Below are 19,323 nucleotides of genomic sequence, written 5' to 3' on the forward strand. Positions count from 1 at the left end.
CTGCGTAAGACCCCAACATGGCAAGGAAAGCTTATGCAACCTATATTTATTATAGCAGGAAAGTGGAACTCTTCATTTTAGAGATATTTTTTAAAAGAGAAAAGCAGAATTATTCTTGGAGAAGAGTTAACCAGAACTCTTCTGCTTGTAGCTGAACAGAACCTTCCTCAACCTAGACCAAGAAGAAGGAAAGGAAAAGGAAGAAAGATTCATTATCTCTTATAACATAAAAGATTCAGAGGTAGACAGAACTTCAGCTGAGTCTATGGGCTCAAAGAGCATCACAGGAAATTTTCTGCTTCTTTTTACTCTGTGTGTGTGTGTGTGTGTGTGTGTGTGTGTGTGTGTGTTGTGGTGTGTGTGTTGTATTCTTTCTTTCTCAGGCAGTCTCTTTCCATACGGAGGCAAGATGAATACCAGTTGCTCCAGGATTACATCCTACCATCCTGTCAGGAAGCCACTTTTCCAAAATTCCAGAAAAAAATCTTAAAGTTGAGTCTCATTTGCCTCACTTGGGTCATATGCCCATCTTAGTACCCATCAGTATGACTAATGAAATGGACAATGCTGATTGGCCAGGGCTGGGTCACGTGCTTCCTCCTTTAATATCCTCTTGGCAGCCATGGTTGGAACAAATCTACCCAAACCACATGGACTCAGAGAGACAGAACAGTGTTTCCTCAAAGGATAATCCATTTTTAGTAACCAGAAGAAGGAGTAAAGAGGCCTGGATATAAACAAGAGATGTTCTCCGGAATGTAATCTCCACATGAGCAGAAAATCCCTCTGTCTCTCTGGTTCGTTGTAATACAGCACCCGGCACATACGTTGGCACTCTTTAAACTGAATTTAAAACATGAAATTCTTCTTACATAAAATACAGTTTCCTGCTTTCCCAATGCATTTTACTTAACTGAAACTTGATTAGAGCAGACAGTGGATGGGAAGTGGTATGGGGTCTTTGAGTCTTAAGCCTGATACAAGGAATTTTATCTGATGAATCACACTGTTAAACAAATAGGAGGACTGGTTAGTCAAAGACCAAAAAGCAGTGAGCCAAATGCAATTTCAGCTCCCGTGTGGTCGGAGCCTTCGACTCATTGCCACTGACCTTCTCAGGCTTTCGTCAGTCAATCCAGTTGGAAATTCTGATAAAAACCAGTGTGTCATCACCAAGAAGACACTGAGGTTGAAATGACCTTTTTTGACTAAATAAATTAGAAAAGACAACAAAATTGAGCTGCATCCTTGACAGAGCCAGCACAGAAGTCTGCCTGGGAGATTAGATGGCCTGCAGCCTCCTGGCCTTCACTGCGTTGTCCTCCGGCCACCAGATCATTTCCAGCTTCCGTTTCTCTGCTTTGTGAGCACTCCAAGCTTCAATCACATTTGAGGATGAAAGCTTCTGAGTTTGACTGTTACTGATCTTAGTGAGTGTTTCCAGCTTCTGATAGTCTGTTGTTAGAGTGTCCGTGGATCCGGCCATGGGAAAGGAGGTGGGAGAGTGAAATGACTAAGAAGTCACTCGGACACTGGGGTCAGGCATTCCAGGGCTCAAGTCATGTTTCTGCCATTTTCTCGCTGTGTCTTTGGGCAACGGACTTAACATACTAAAATCTATTTCCTTATTTGTAAAGTGAAGATTTCTATGGGTCCTGCCTCCCAGTGCTGTTTGCTGTGTTATGTGACACAGTTCATTTTACCCGTGCTTAGCAAAGTGCCTGGCACATGCTAAACATTCAGACAATACTCAGAAAATGAAAGTTGCTACAATCAGCGTACTAGACGCTCTTCCAATTAAGCGTATCATCAACTTGTCTTCAATCAGAATTACTAGATGGACAAACTGACTACTGATTAACCTGTGAGCCATGAACTCATATCATCACAGTAGGATGTGTCCTTTTGCTTTTTTTTTCCCCTGGGAAAGAGGTGATGGAGAATGGAAGTCAAGAATGGTATCATTTTCCTAATTAGGTGACAAAGAAAGACAGGAATGGTGAATCAGATTTATCAACATTACAGAAACACTTCCTCTGGATCCACAAATATTTCCTTAACTATCTTTTTTACATGAATACTTAGGGTGGGAAGGGCTGATATGAGAATCGAGTGCTTTATTCATCCATTTTCATATAAACTCAAGCACGAAATGAAGATAAAATGCAGTTTTCATTTATCCGTGCCCATGGACAGCAGCCTGGAGGCTTATATCATGTACTATAATTGATACTTGGTCTTGGAACGCATTATTTAGCTTGACTGTGTTTTGTTTCCACAGACTCACCTAATTATGGTTTGCTGAGGCTCTTGCTGAAACAACTGTGAATTTCCTAAGCCTATCCCGATCAGCAGTGGGGAAAATTGGCCTAGAAAATTCCGCTTGGCAGGAGGGGAATGGCAGACTGGGATATCGAACACAACGAAAAGCATTTGCATGTGGATAATGAGGCTCGACTGTAAGCGGGAGTCATTTATGTTCTTTTGCTGGAATACTCAAACAGTTAGTTGTTTTACCAAACAAAAACAGAGGTCAGGACAGTCTCTTGGGGAGCACCCTCCCCCTAAAAGGACAGGCTTTTTGCTTGATGAGGTGTGTAGCTGACCGCTGGTTACTTGAATTTTTCTCTCTTCACCTGAAAAAATCTTAGAACATGACTTAAGGTTTTGGATAAGAACTATATGACCTATTTGAAAAATCTCCTGAAATCAAAATAAATTTGTATATATCTGTATATATAGCCCTGTGTCTTGATTAGCCCTTAAATTTGAATCTTCATGTGTTTGGAATTCAGCTGACATTTTAGCACTAAAAGAGATCATTTGTGTTGTTTTGCTTGTGTTTCTGACACTATACGAGTGTTATGATGTACCTTTTTCTCCTCAGAAATACGTACTTCTAGTCATGTCTGGCCTGAAGTTGCATACTTTGATCCCAAACTTTTACCCAGCTTTGTTTTTATGATTGCCACACTCATTGCATGCCTGTCTGTCTCTGTCTGTCTCTGAAGATAAATAGACAGCTGTACGTTTGAACCTATTTCTATGTCTCTTCTTATATATATTTGTTTATATGTCTATAAATAAGACATAGAATGACAGATATAGATGTAAAAGTACATTTAGATGTCTCTCTGCCATTTTCTCTCTCTCTATATATATATCCCTGGATACATAAATATTTATATGTTCATACATATGACACATATTCTACACATGTTACATATACATACATATGATACAGATTTTTTTATACTGTTGACCCTTGAATAATGTGTGGATGGGGATACTGACTCTGTACAGTTGAAAATCTGAATATAACTTACAGCCAGCCCTTTGTCTACATGGTTTCTCCATATACGGGGTTCCTCTGTACCCAAAGTTCCATGATTCCACATCCAGGGATGCACCCTGGATTGTGTAGTACTGTAGTATTTACTACAGAAAAGAAATCCATGTATAAGTAGGCTCTCGTGGTTCAAATCCATGTTGTTTAAGGGTCAGCGGTAAATATATATCTGTTACATATCTCTACCTGTCTATCTATCTGTCTGTCCATCTGTTTGTCTGCCTGCCTGCCTGCCTGTCTGTCTGTCTCTCTCTCTCTCATCTAGAGAAATCTTTTCAGGAAAGTTTAACACATAGAATTGTTAGTCATTTTATTGTGGAGCTTAATTTAAATCCAAGCCTTGCTACCTCTGTAGGTTGATTTTTCCCACGTGTGCTGCTTACATCTTTGGTAAATATGAGCTGCATTTTTGTGGAACTCAGATGTAACACTAAACAGTGTTCAATGATGAGACATTGGTTTTCTTTTCTTCCGGTTCCTTCTCCTGCGTTGCATCAGGGAGAAACCCTTGGTTCGGTTCCAGGAGGTATCAATCCCTCTCGAACTCTCATTAATCTCCATTTTTAACATTTGACAGCAGACCTCAAGCAACCAAAAAGGCCTGAGGAGAATTGAACCACGTTGCTTTATTTTCAGCTAAGTTTTGTCTACTTGCTATTTGTGTCAAATGGACCTGATGTAGAAATAATCTAGGACCCAAGACAGGAACTGAAAACAAACAGAAGCTCCAACAAATCACTTTGTTGTTACCATTTGGCAGAGTGATACGTAGGTAATTCATAAAAAGAGAAGAGAAATTAACTCACTGTCTTGAGTTTTCTGGTTCTGACTTTTCTCTACCATTCATTTGAAGCATTTTCTTGAAACGAATGTGATTCAGACTTGCTGAGTATGAGGGGCTCGCTGTGCCCCCTGCAAGGGGATGCAGCTGCTGGAAGGGAATGAAAGAGGACACAGCTCAACTTGGGGGCGCTGTGACCGTTTCCCTGGCTGATTCGTATTCCGTGCTAAAGGCCATCCAGCCCAAACTAAGTGACTCCTGCTCTTGAATAAGCCCTGAATGGCTGCGGCTGCTGATTGGGAGTGGAATTCTGCTCCTTGCCAGTCTACTGATCTCTCTCGTAGCCTCTCCTTTGTTTCCCCCCTGCTAAAATCCTTCCCTGCCACTTTCTCTCTTTCTTTCTGTCAGTGAGATGATCCCCCAGAAGCCTCGGGGTGTAGTTGCACTTCTGGGTGCGTGTTAGTTCCAGATGCCCTCAGCGGCAGGTGTCTGTTTTCCGCAGACCTCAGTCTGCAAACAGAACAATGAACTCGGCTGCTTGTTCCGGCAGCAGAGCAATCTAAACTGTTTTTCCTCTTTCCGAGGCACTTCAGAGACCTTAGCATCTGTGTTTTTTGCCCTCTAGGTTTTCTTTTTCTCAAAAGTGAAATGATAATACCAGTGACCGTTTTTTCACACTGCTTCTCCCCGCAGATAATCTGGATCATCAGGTTTTCCGATCTTCTTTCTTTGATCATCCCTGCAAAACCACTTACAAATAAAGATTGCACTTCTGGAAGTGGCTGGTTTTGAGCCAAAGATGCTTGGAAAGTAATAAGTGGGTTTTCGGGAAAACTGAGAATATACTTGAATTGAAGTACCAGTTCAAGTTCTTTGAATTCAGATCAGATTACATCTGACATTTTGGTTGCACAATTTGTTTTTTATTCCATGGATATTTCCAAATACTAATTTCTACCACCTCTATTTTTATTTCTAGGGTCACTATTGTTCCAAATAGCTGACCAATAGTAAAAAGTACCTAAATTCAAAGGGCAACTTTTATTACTCTAGCAACCATTTGATAAAATGTGATGAGTAGAAAAAGAACCAGATAAAGAGAGAGTACTAGAAACAATAGGAAAAGCAATTTCTGAGTAATCTTTTTGTGCCTGTTATTGCTTAAAATATGTACCTAATGCTTCACTCAATAAAGTTTTGTCAGTGATAATAGTTATTATAGATCGTTAATACTTACAGTGAGATGGTCACTCAGTATGAGGAAATAACATCAATAACTTCCCTTTGAAAGTTAGTCTGTTTATTACTTATGTGTTTTCAGGTGTATGAGATAAAAACTCTACTATAGTGGCTTAACCAAATGAGCATTTATTTTTCTCACGTATCAAGTGGGCTGAAAAAGAAATCCATGAAAAAGTAGCTCTGTGATGCTGGTGTGGATCCAGGCTGCATCTGTAGTTCTGCTTTGCTTTCCTAAGTCATGTGGCTTCTACCCATGGTCTCAACGTGGCTGCAGAAGCTATTGCCATCATATGTACATTCCAGGCAGGAGGAAGGGGATGGGCAAAGGGCATAAAACAAGTGCCAGCCAGGTCTATCAGCTTTTTCAGGGAAATAATAACTTTCCATGCAATAGATTCCCACTTACGTTTTATAGATAAGATCTCGGTCACAGGTCCACCCATTACCGTCAGGAAGTGTGCAGATGTGAACCTTGTATCTGAGTATGTTGCTACTTAGAACAAATTCAGTGAGAAGACACTTGTGCATAACTAACAGTGCTTGCTTAACATATAAAATTAACATGATGTTGGTCAGGGCAGAAAAAAATGCCAACTGACTTCAGATTAGGTTCCTGATTTATTTTATTTAGTAAAGAAAATGTCAACAAGTAGAGGAAACTCATAAAAGCATGTTCATGAGAAATATTGGCAGTTCCCACCCCAAGTACTGCCCAGGGGAGGAAATCTGAGTTAAAGGGCTTTGTGCCTTTATATAAAGATGATGCAGAGAGTGTGTGTGTGTGTGTGTGTGTGTGTGTCTTGGATGAAAGAGAGCCAAGATAATACCCAGCTCTGCTTAAAGCGGTATCGATAGTGATTTCCTGGCTCAACTATCTGCTGGCTGTATAATGTTAATCTAGTTACTTAACCACATGTTGCCTTGGTTTCTTCATCTGTAAAATGGGGATTTTAGTAATGTCTACTGACAAAGATTATCTTCTTTTTTATTTTTTAATTTTTTGAAATTGAAGTACCATCAGTTACAATGTGTCAATTTCTGGTGTACAATTCAGTGTCCCAGTCATGCATATACATACATATAATCATTTTCATATTTTTTTCATTAAGGGTTATTACAAGATATTGAACACAGTGCCCTGTGCTATATAGCAGAAACTTTTTTAAAAATCTATTTTTATATATAGTGGCTAAAATTTGTAAATCTCAAACTCTCAGATTTATCCCTTCCCACCCCCTTTCCCTGGTAACCATGAGATTATTTACTTAGTCTGCGAGTCTGTTTCTGTTTTGTAGATGAGTTCATAGTGTCCTTTTTTTTCTTAAGATTATCTTATTGACTAAACTTTCATCAGGTTCCTGTGAGTCCCCAGCTCAACTAGGTCCAAACTTAAGCACCAGTCTCCATCCCTGTAGAGTCCAGTTTCGGCAAGAATCCTGCTAAGTCGGTTTATCCAGAATCTCCCACCGTCAGTACATGATCTCCCTCCATCTCCAACCAAATTTCTCATCCCCCAAGTAACGTCTTAACATCTTATCACCCTGGCCTGCCTTCACCTGTTAGGTTAATTAGCAAGAATAACGCTAACCCCTTAGTAATTTTCCATCTACTAATCTCCCATCCCCTTCTGGTCCTTGGCTATAAATCCTCATTTTCCCTTGTCGTATTAAAACCTGAGTGCAATCTCTCTCCCCTGCTGCAAAACCCCACTGTAGTAGTCTCCCTGAATAAAGTCTCATAGTTTTAACAAGTATCATGAATAATTTTCCTCTTTTACACAGCCTCGGGGGATGCTTATAATAAGTTAGTATTTGCAAAGCATTTAATACAGTGCCTTTTACATAAGTGGTTATTAAATAAGTAAAAACATCTATATTGTGAAAGGAATTCATTGTTAACATCTTCGTCAGACACCAGGTTATGTCTTTATCAGATTTAGTATATCCTATTCCCCATTCTAGCCCCAGTCTATGGCATATTGTTGGACGTCAAGCAGTGATTATTGTATTAATAAATGAACCTTAGCTGATGCAAATGCATTTTGGGTTCAGCTTGGTTTACTTATCTGTTGCATATTTATCAACAATATTATGACTTCTGTGTAATCTCTTGAAAGACTCAACAAATGCACTTTGAGTAATTCCAGTGTATATAAGAACAGTTTTGCAGGGCGCATTCATCAACTGTCTCCTGCTTAAGACTTGATTTTGCCTGAAAGTTGATGTTTACATGACAATGAAGGGAATGGATGCTCGACTTGCCAACCTGAGTATTCATCGTTCATTTGATAGCTGGATTTTCTCTGAAATTAACAAATTGGCATTCTGCTATCTACCTTGGTCATTTGGAAATTTTAACAGTGTTAAGTCTGTCTCAAGGTCTGATCATCTTGGGAAACAAGAATAGCAGATCTTTGGGCAATTGTAGTGGGGATATCTGGACAGCCCTCTTCAGTGATTCCACTGACCTCATTTTAATTTTCTGTCTTTAATTCTTCTCAACTGTTTTACAAAATAAGTAAATAATTTACTTGAATCATTCTCTTTAGACTCTAATCCCAGCTCCACTATTTATTAGTATTCTGAACTGGGCAAGTCATTTAAGCTCTCTGTAGCGCAGTTTCCTTTATTGTAAAACAGAGTTTACAATAGTGTCTGCTCTATAATTGGGTTAAATACAATTTAATAAATTGATTAATTAAATTAAATTAACTGTAGGTTGAACAGAATAATCCGCTGTAGTATTAGAATTGTTTCTGGCATATAATAACTGCTCAGGAAAAAAAGAAATCGTACCTGCGTTCCCAGTCAATTCATCATCTGAGACAATTGTTTCTACTGTGCAATTTACCACAAGGGTAAACAAACAGTCAGTCCAGTGAGAAAAATGATCAATCACTCTAAGTATTTTTTGTTTGTTGAGACCAAAGATGGAGTTTTGACTGAGTTTTTCCATGCAGTATTGTGAAGCGATAAACAGCCTGGGTTTTAGGTTAGGCCAGAGGGTTAGTTACTGAGATTTGTTTTGTTGAAGATGTCACTTTAGCTACACCACAGTATTCTTACCATACATGATCCATGCTGAACTGTGTGTGCTCCAAGATCTCCAATATCTACAATATCTATGCACGGAATTCTGGAGCTACACTCTGGTTTATTCAGTGGGTGCCAGTCACTTACTGGGTGTTAGGCAGATCGAGGATACTGAGTTCATTCTTTTGAAAATTGCCATGTCTTGGGCCTTCTGTGGTAAAATATATTTCTGCGCAGTTTTTAAAAAAGGATTTGGAAAGGAAATTAGTAGTCAAATGAGATAAAGAACTAAAAGTAAATATTTTTCTTTTTTTAAATTGAAGTATAGTCAGTTGGTAAAAGTAAATTTTAATCAACTTTCCAATGCAATTAGTTTTTTTTTTTTTTTATTCCTGGAATGTACTAAAACTTTTACAGGGTTCACTTAAAATGTTGCGCTTTTGTTACCCCATTTCTTTAGTAGTGTTAGTAGAGAGAGTGGAAAGTTATAAAATTATAAAAATCTTTCAAGTTTTAAGGAACATATAAATGTAAATTAATTCCTATTCGTCTCTACTTCCCTCCAAACATAGCTAGTTCAGGGAGATTTTAGTATGTCCATTTAAAAATGCTATTTGCATTTTTCCGTGTATATTTTCTTAATAAAATTCATTCTTTGCTTTCCACTAGGCTGTGGATATCAGAAAATCAGAAACCTTTGATTGTAACCCAAACAGACAGTATACATTCAATCGTGCATTCACTGAGCAACAAGTAAGACAGAGACAGTGTTCACACAATGTTTATGGAGTAAATGAGTGAAAATGTGTATAGAACCTAAAAAAAATTATATGAAAAGGAAAAATGAGAAATCATTGTTAATAACACCCTGCTAACAATTTACTATACTTTCCTGTTATGTTTTTTACTGTGGATATACTTTTAGACTTGGATGAAATTAATTCTTTACACATAAGAGTGTAAGTAACTTTCTTTACTTCTAAGCAGTTTAAAAAAAAAGAGTTTTGAAGACTTTAAAAAGAATCATCTGATAATGAGATTTTTTGCACTGAATTCACGTTACTGCAGATACTTCAAATCCGAGGGTATTAGACCTGGGCTGTCTCAAGGTCTGTGGAAACTCAGACTCTGAGTTTGTACAGCAGCAGCCTCTCTGGACAGCTGGAGGTTTGCAGGAGTGTCAACACCGACAGTCAGAAAGGATCAGATCATGTGTCCTGAGCTTCCAGGTGGACTCCATGTGACTAAGTTGGCACCAGCTCTGACTTGAAAAACAGACCCACAAATCCCTTATTTGTAATTCTCAAGTACAAAGTGTTCTAAATGTCAATCTTTTTTGTTTTTGGTAAAATTATAGCCCAAATTAATACGGTAATAAAACATTACCTTAACAGAGCCAAGGCAAGCAGTAGCCCTCATTCTTAGGCAGGGCTGCAGAAATGGTAGGATGATTGACTCCTGGGGCAACTATATTACTTTTATAGAATGGGAAGGTTCTCAATACAGAATCAAATTCTGCCCCTTGGGTTTCAGATAAAGGATTGCAGGCTTGTATTCGCTTCGAAAGCACTTAAATTTTTAATGAGGAGACAGTCTGGCGTGGCTGTTAAGAGTTGGGATCCAAAGACAAAAACCTATGTAACCATTTTCTAGCTGTGACTCCTTTAGAAAGATACTGATTCTCTTTATGCTTCAAGATGCTCCTCTGTAAAATAAGGTGAATAACAGCACCTAATTCTTATTCACACAGGCTTATTGTGTGAATATACACATAGTGCTCATGGTGAAACTTTGGTAAGTCCTTAGCAAGTGCCAGCAAGAGGGACACTTCAGGGCACATAGTGTTTCACAGGTTTGTTGAATACACGAATGAGAAGGGGGCAAGCCCAGGTCTAATGCTTAACATGGGATTTGCTCATCAAATACTCAGTCATGTTTGGCTTCCTCTCAAAGCACAGATGTTTAAATGACATACCCTAGGACATACCACTTTGCCTCTCTGAACAAATACTGAATCTCCAGGTCAGCAAATATCTGAGGATTATCCCAGAATAATTACTTTGATAATTATGATTCTATAAACTGGTGATCAGTTTAACTGAGCGTAATAATTTATTAGTAACTATTTGAAGAGGAAAAAGCAAGGCAGTGTAGGATAGCACTTTATAACCTATCCAAATATGCTCACTCCTTATTAAAACTGCGACACCAAATGTTCTTCATTAAAATAAAATATTTCGTTCAACATCTTAGTGTATAAATTATTGATGGAATCATCTTAACAGTTTCCTAGTGGAATTCTATTCTGATTTTCATTTTTAGGGCACAAGATCCTTATTCAAGACAAAAACCATCTCTAGGTAGTCAATTTCTCCTCTCACCACTGACTTTTTGTGTCTCTTACATGTAACTAACATTGGACCAGTTCTGTGTTCCCCCCAAAAGATGGGCTGCAGTACTGCTTCTTAGCTGATGATTCAAGATGATTCCTCTGAGGAAAAGTAGTTTTAAAGGCTAATTTTCTAAATGTGTTTTTTTAAACACCCACTTCACTTTCAATGTTCAAATTCTTAAATATATTTTTTTTTTCTGAAAATAAGTGAAGTAGTTGAAGCATCCGTTTGTTACTCCTTTAAAAAACTAAATAACATTGTCTCTCTAGAGACTTTCATAAATTGGACTTGAAATTCAATGTTTTCTTATTGATCAGGCATTCATTTGTGATAGGTGTTTTTCCATCTCAGATAAATTTTTAAATAATCTAGAGCAGGAATAGCAAACAAACAAACAAACAACAACAACAAAAACCAAAAAAACCTGGGATGAATTAATGTAAATATTTTGATGGGAAAAGTGTGGAGATTTTTTTTTTTTCCATTTCATACAGAGCCTTTTCAAAAGATGACCTAGTGAATAGTGAAAAGCTCCCTGGTGTGATAAAAGCTCAGGTTTTAATAAGAAAGTCTCAGTGGACGTCTGTCATCATGGCACCAGCTTAGTGGTCTCTCAAGCAGTCATCATCAATGCTACGCCTTATGATCAACTTAAGAAGATTAACATTTTAACTGGGTTAAACCTCATGTTAACTGGTAGGACAATGGCATTAAGTCAGACTCCGGGATTTGTGCACATAAATAGCAAAGCCTCCTGTTCTGTAATAAGACACAGAACGGATACCTCCACGTGGATGTTCTTTATGACCGCTTCCCTCGTAACTGTATGTTGTGTTTACTTCCTTCATGTCTGTGATCCTAAGCCGAGTACATGACAAACACATATTTTTACATAAGTGTATTTCCCCCAATAGTTATTTTCTAAATTATATATTTTTTCTATTAAAAATACTTGTGAATTTTATAAAATTTCAAAACATTTGCCCTTCATAAGACAAAAAATCGAGAGAGTGAAATAAAACAACCCACCGACAGAAAATATTTGCAAATCAAATATCTAAAGGAATATCCAGAATATACAAAGAACACTTACAACTCTGTAATAGCAAGACAGGAAACTGACTTTAAAAATGAGCGAAGGATTTGAACTGATAAATCTCCAAAGAAGATATCTGAATGACCACTAAGCACACGAAAGTATGCTCAACATCACAGGTCATAAGGAAAATGCAAATTAAAACCACAGAGAAATGCCACTTCACATGCACTAGAATAACTAAAATTGAAAAGGGAATAAAAAGATTCAGTGAGCTATTCTGAGCTCTATTATGATAGATTAATTTTGCCTGCTATTGAACTTCATATAAATAGATTCATATAGTATATGATCTTACTTCTGGCTTCATTTACTCAATATCATGTTTGTGAGATTCATTAACGTTTTGTGTCTTAGTGGTATTTCATTCGTCTTAATTTTTTTTTGGTTGTTTACATTTATTTATATTATAAATATCTCTGAGAAAGAGAAATCCAGGTTGAGCTATATAAAGGGAAATCTGTTTGGACAAAGCATAATTATCCTTACAATGTGACAGATTTCTGTGCTGTGTTTTGATTAGTGACAGTGTGGTATATCTTACTCTTTCTTTTTACCTTTTTAAAAACGTCTTTCCATTTGTCTTGTAGTTTTCCTTTCTTGGTGAGAGGGAGTATTTATTTTTGGAGGAGTTACTGAGGTATCCTTTTACTTTTAACATGACTCTTTATATTTAAAATGGGTCCCACTCGGAAATCTGTCTTTTAATTAGGTATCCCACTCAAAGTGATTACTGATATAACTGGATTAATATTGACCATGTTTGTCACTATTTTGTTCCATTTGTTCTTTGCTTCTTTTCCCCCCCTCTTTTCCTGCCTTCTATGGTTTTATTGGGCATTTCATATGTTTCCATTTTATTTCCTCTGTTAGCACATCAATTATTTTTCCTATTTGAACTTTTAGAGGTTGCCCTCGAGTTTGAAACACACACTTTAATCTGATCTAAGTGTACCTTCAAATAATCCTACACCACTTCATGTGTACGGTAGGTACTTTATAACAAAATATTCCCTAAGTTATTTAAAAATTCTGAATAAGAAAATAAAATATTTGATTAAAACTTCATTTACTCCTTTTCTGATGCTCTTCATTTCTTTGTATAGATCTGAGCTTCTGACCTGCACAATTTTATTTCTCCCTGAAGAAGATCTTTTCACGTTCCTTTCACACAGCTCTGCTGCTACTGAAATCCCTTCAATTCCTCTTTATCTAAGAAAATCACTCTTCTTCGCTTTTGTACAATAATTTCATTGGATCTAGAACTCTAGGCAGGTGGAGTTTTTTTTCTTTCAACATTTTAAATATTTCCCTGAAATCTCTGCCTGCTTGCATGGCCTCTGATAAGTCTGCTGTAATTCATCTCTTTTATTCTTCTATACTGTAGGTGTTTATTTTTTCTTTTAAAGAATTTCACTTTATTTCTTCTATGTAGCATGGGGAACTATATTCAATACCTGGTAATAACCTTTAATGAAAAATAATATGAAGATGAATATACATTGCTGAGAGGAATGTAAAATGGCACAGCCACTGTGGAAAACAGTTTGGCAGTTTCTTAAAAAACTAACCCTGCAACTAATATAAGACACAGCAGTGCACAGTCCTACGCATTTAGCTCAGATCCATGAAGGCCTATGTGCAATTAAAAATCTGTACATTTATGTTTAGAGCAGCCTTATTCCTAAATTGGAAATGACCAAATGTTTTTCAATGGCTAAACAAGCTGGTACCTCCATACCATGGACTACTCCTCAGAAACAGAAAGGTACATGCTGTTGATAGCCACCACAACTCAGGGGAGTCTCCGGAGAATTGTGGTAAGTGGAAAAAGCTAATCCCAAAAGCTGAAAAACTGTATGTTTCCATTTATATGAGATTCTTGAAATAAGTACCTTGCAGATATGGACAACAGATTACTGGTTGGTGGGGGTTCGAGAGGGGCTGTGAGTGGCGAAGGGTGTGGCTATCAAAGGTCAATGAAGGAGACTTGTGGTGATGGGAAATGTCTGTGTCTTCACTGAAGAGTGGTGGGCATGTCCCATGCTGGGCCTCCAGGCCATGCTCAGTGTTTTTAACATTTTAAACTCTAATACCAATGCGGTGGGAAAGTTTTTAAGTAGAGGAGTGATGAGATCAAAACCTGTGTTGTAGAAGCGTCACTCTGGCTGTATCAGGAACAGACTGAGATATTTTACATCCAACCCTTGGATCTATTTGCAATTTCTTTTTGGTATATGGGATGCTACAGATAGCCATTAGTGTTTTTACCTTCCAGATGATTAATTTTCTCAGCATCATTTAATTTAAAAAAAAAAGCCTATTTTGTTTTGAATTCTATTAGAAAAGAATATTCTTTCATTCATTCAAAAATATATAATAAGAGTCTATTACATTTCAGTGACCATTATAGAGACTAGGACACAGACAGTACACAAAATGGACAAAAATTCCTGCCCCATGGATTCATGGCCTGTTATGTTTATTTCAGAATGACTAGATAATGTAGAAAAGTGTTTTGAACTTTCTTCCAGGGTTTAATCTATGTGCTCAATTGTACAAATTTATGTGTATATTTTTATCGGTTTAAAAAAATGCCTATAATCCCACAATGTAAAAATTGCTACTATTAAAAACTGCGATGTAGATCATTGCAAACATAAATGCAACTTAAATGTTTCCTCTGAAATGGCATAACATAGTTTATCCTTTTTGTAGCCTCGATATGTTTATTCACTCAGTATATTTTCAATGTCTTGCCAGTCATAACTTTCTGTATAATATATTTTTCATTTGCGCTGTAGTCTTCTATTGTGTTACTGTGCCGTAAATTACTTAACCAACCCCGGAGTCTAATCTAAAATGGAGTGACTGCGTTGAAGGAAGTCAGTTGTTCTGCATAATGAAGAAACTGAGTATGTTTTTCCCTCGGTGGCCCCAGAGTAGAAAATGTGGGCTAGTTCACAGAAAGCCAATTCATCTGATGATCTATTCCCCAGAAGTGGGAAGGGAGGTCTATGGATGTGAATATAAGAAGAAATGTGAGGAGTGACTTGATATGGAAACTCATTCTAGAAACATGGTGGCATGGTGATCCCAGGACAGAGGTGACCAGGAGGGGCCTGCAGAGTGGGACACCGGTAGATTTTAATAGATATGGTACCTGATGTTTAATTCCAAGCTGTTTTGTTGCTTCAAATTGTCCAAACTGTTGAGTGGGAAATGACATTTTTGCAAAGAGATGTGAACCAGAGGCTCAAATTACATAATTTTAGCAAAACACAAAAAGAAAAGGCAAAATGTTAAACAAAAAAGCCCTTATACTTTGACTAAAATTTTGAAGCACGCAATTATCTCCTCCAGTATAATTAGTAGAAGCAGTACTGCATGATTGAAAAAAAAAACACCCAATGTGTTATATTATCTGTTCAGAAACCATGTGCCATAGCCGTCAGGACCTTGCGTCTGGCATCAGAAATGGCTGTGTTAGAATTTTGGTTCTGCCACTTGCTTGCTGGGTAAGTTGGCACATGGATCTCTCCAAGAATGCTTTCTCGTACGTGAGCCTGGAGTTAATGTGATTATCTAGCACAGAAGGCTGTGAGGAGGATTAAATGGAAGCATGCAGATCAAGTACTTGGCACAGCGCCTAGCATATCAGCTAAAAGGTGTTGAGTTTCTATGATGATGATGAGGATGGAGATGATGATGATGAGATGGAGATGATGATGATTAGATGAAGATGATGATGAAGGACACGCTCAGAGGTGCTGGTACAGATCACCAGGCTGTCCTCCATGAAGCTTGCATCAAATTACATTTTCACCATGGCTTATGAGAGGCCATTCTCCCCCATTCACTCCGGAAATCATAGTTTGTAAAGCAATAACAATTTGGATTAAAAATCAGGGGTCTATTCAGGGATTGTTTCTTGAACACCTACTCTGGGCCGGTCTTCTGGGTCAGGACAGATGACACACAGTGAGTCAGACTCAGGCCCTCTTCTCACGGAACTTGTATTCTGGGAATGCTCCTTTTTGCTCCTAGATTTATAAGGATACCCAGCCCTTTTCTGCAAACACATAACCCTACCTTGTGGCGAACCTTTTGTGTATGGAATTTAAACTGCCCAGAGTTCTTAGATTTCACAGAACTTTTAGCCTTCTGCAATCCTTGGCCCCTAGAAGTCTCGTGGTCCTGCCTTTCCACTCACTGAGGCTGCCTTCTCTGGAGGAAAGTTGACATCCGCCCACGTGAGTGAGTTTTCTCACCAAGTTATTTAATGATGGCATCTCAGCCAATACAATTTGCACGCACAGGGAGAGAAGAAATACAGTTGTGCTCTAAACATTGGTTATTATTCCAAGAATACTCACAAGCTTCTTAAACCACCTGGCCCCAGGGAGCATTGTATTAAAATCTATTACAGAATATGGTGTTCCTTTAACCAGCCTCCTCTTCAGAGACATCATTAATTGCTCCCTTCTCCTTTGTGCTGCAATAATATACTACGTTGGGTTTTACAGTATGACATGTGTCACAAGTGTATGGCTGTGAGTTCTTCAAGGACAGGATTTATGTGCAATTTCACCTGTGTATCACCAGCATTTAACATAGCTCTTGGGTGAGAATCAGAATATATTTATTGAAATAATTCATTGCATTGCTTTTGTATTATCTTGGTTTGTCTCTCCTACTAGACTGAGTACAACTTCATCACAGAGACCCATACATTATCAGTTTTTTTATCTCCACCCTCCATCAGAGTGTCTGTCATGCAAATAGATGTTAATAGAGGTTTGTGGTATCAAATGATTAATGAAAGGCCATGCCAGTTGAGACCCTTAACTAGAAACATTTCTCCTGGGATCAAGTATCCAAGTAGACCTTTAAAGAAGTGACTGTGTAAGGAGAATTATTTCTTGAATCCTGGTAATTTTCCTCTGTCACATGACAGCTGCTCTATGAACCGATTTCAGGTCCCTCAGAGTCTCCTGTTCCTGACCTGTTCTGTGTTAGGGCGTGTTCTTCATTTATAAACAGATGGAGACACACACACACACACACACACATAAAATCAAGTGGAGTCAGTGCATTAATTATAACCAATCATTTTCACATGCATGTGAATCAGTTTACAAGTGCTTTTTACAAAATATTTAATTTGTTTGGGATGGATGGGGAGAAGCAGGGAAGCAGTTTCAATGTGCTTCTTTTGGATGTAAATTTAGGGTGGGGAATCCCGGTAGCAAAATGGCAGTGGGTACCTCGCAGAGAAGAGGTGATATTAAAGAGGGAAGTAAATTTTTAACGATTTAAAAATGGATACCCATGGTTGACATATATTCATATCAATTTATAGAGAACATTTATTATAACTATGACAACTCTCAGGTGAATAAGATTTTAACACTGACATTTTATTCATTTACATTAAGAGCATGCCAGACACTGATTATAGCCTTATCATATCCCCAGGAGCTCCGTGTCATTATTATAGATGGGGAGACTGGAGCACGGGGAGGTAAGGGGGCTGGCGAGTGTCATACAGCTGGTGGGTAAGTGAAGAGGTTTTGAATCTAGCCAGTCTGGCTGCATAGACTGAGCTCTTAGATCATGCTCTGCCTGATCATACATGGACGAAACAGTCGGCACTGTGGGTAGGGAGACGATGACGGGAGGTGCTTCCAGCCATGCCTACCAGACGTGTGATGGGGCCTCTCTTTGTTATAATCAAAACGAACTAGGTAATTATCCACATCTATCTAGCAACTATTAGGAACTATATCTTTTAGCTTTCTTTTGTGTGTCAAAATATCTATCCCAATTTGCCCTAGGCAGGAAGAAAGCAGCACCGAATAGAACACGGCAGATCCAGCTGCAAGCGGAGGCTGAAACTGTCAAAAGTCACTTGCTTCCGTTTCTCCATCACTCAGCCCTGTATCTTGTCTGTTGATTCTATTCCCAGACCGTCTTTCCTTCTGTATTTGCAACGTGGCTGCCAGGACAATCTCAGGCTAAACTCTTCCAAGGTCAAATCCAGTGGCAAAGAGTGAGGCTCTTTTTCCCAGTATTTCTAGCAAAGGCCCCGCTGTTCACTTTTACTGACTAGTCCAGCTTAGATAATATATCCATCGCTGAACATGCTCAGGACAAGCTGTCTGGCTGGTTGGTTCAGTCCTAGGAGACTGAGAACAGAGCTCTTCTCCGACGGTGTATGCTGAGAACGGGCAATGGGAGGATGCCCTTAGATACCCATGGATAGCTGGAAAAAAAGGGAAGTGGATGTTGAGGAGGCAAGCTGCAAATATTCCTTGCAAATTCTGAATTTAACATCTGTGGGAAAACAATCCAGCTCTCTTGCAAACAATTCCATCCTGTGTGATCGGTGGAATTTTCTACCTGAATGTCCTCCCTTTACAGAGCAACGTCTAGGTTTACAAAATTAATAAACCACTGAACTGGTTTGAGGGCAGGCTGGATAGATAATTTAATGAAGTTCTTCAATGTAACACCTGTAGATTGTTTTTCTCACCCTCCGAAGGCGGAAAATACTTTATAGGGCTGAGGTGGTGATTATATGTCCAACTGGGGACAGGCAGTGCTACAATCAATTAAGAAGGCCAGTGGATTATGGAGGACAGACACAAGGTGCCTTCCTGGAGCAGGGGAATCAATTTTCCACCTTGGTGGGCCAGAGCAGTAGAAGGAAATATTTCTGATATAAATGAAACTCACGACTCATCTATATTTGCCTAAACCAGACTCTCTTCCTATTGCCATTCATAGTCACTGTATTCTAGTCTTTCTGACTTCAGTGGTTTGCATTTTTTTCTTCAAAGTTCACTTAGGAGTAATCTGTTTATTCAAATGCAAATATAGGATGGGGGTGAGGTCCACAGGATTCCTGCTGTTAGTGAATCAGAGTGGGTGGTTGTGGGTGGAAAAAGAGGAGGGAGTCTGCCTAAGGAAGTTATTTGTCATAAGTGCCCCATGACTCCAGGAACTTATATTTTGTTATTTTGTGACTTCTGTTTTGAAGAGTTTATCAGATGAGATGAACAGTGACTAGAATTGAGAAGCCCAAATCTCTCCCTTTAAAAAGAACAGGAATTTTTTTTTTTTAAAGCTAAGAGAACTTCTGTATTACTTATAGCAAGGCATAATCTCAAAAGAGAATCTGACACACATCTTACTTGTATCAACCTGATATAGTACAGGGCACTTAATGTTAGCAAATATGCCCAATCTTCCAAAAATAAAATGCAGGAAAATAAAATTTTTGCCAAAGAGCAGTAGTTAACAGTGGGTAGTGGGGACAAAAGGGGAGCCTGGTGGGGTTGACTCTGGTTTTGGGCTGCTTGGTATTTGAGTCACTTATGACCTGTGCAACCTTGGGGAAGTTACTTGCTCTCTCTAGGGAATCAGTG

This window comes from Camelus bactrianus, chromosome 19 (assembly GCF_048773025.1).
Source record: "Camelus bactrianus isolate YW-2024 breed Bactrian camel chromosome 19, ASM4877302v1, whole genome shotgun sequence".
NCBI lineage: Eukaryota > Metazoa > Chordata > Mammalia > Artiodactyla > Camelidae > Camelus > Camelus bactrianus.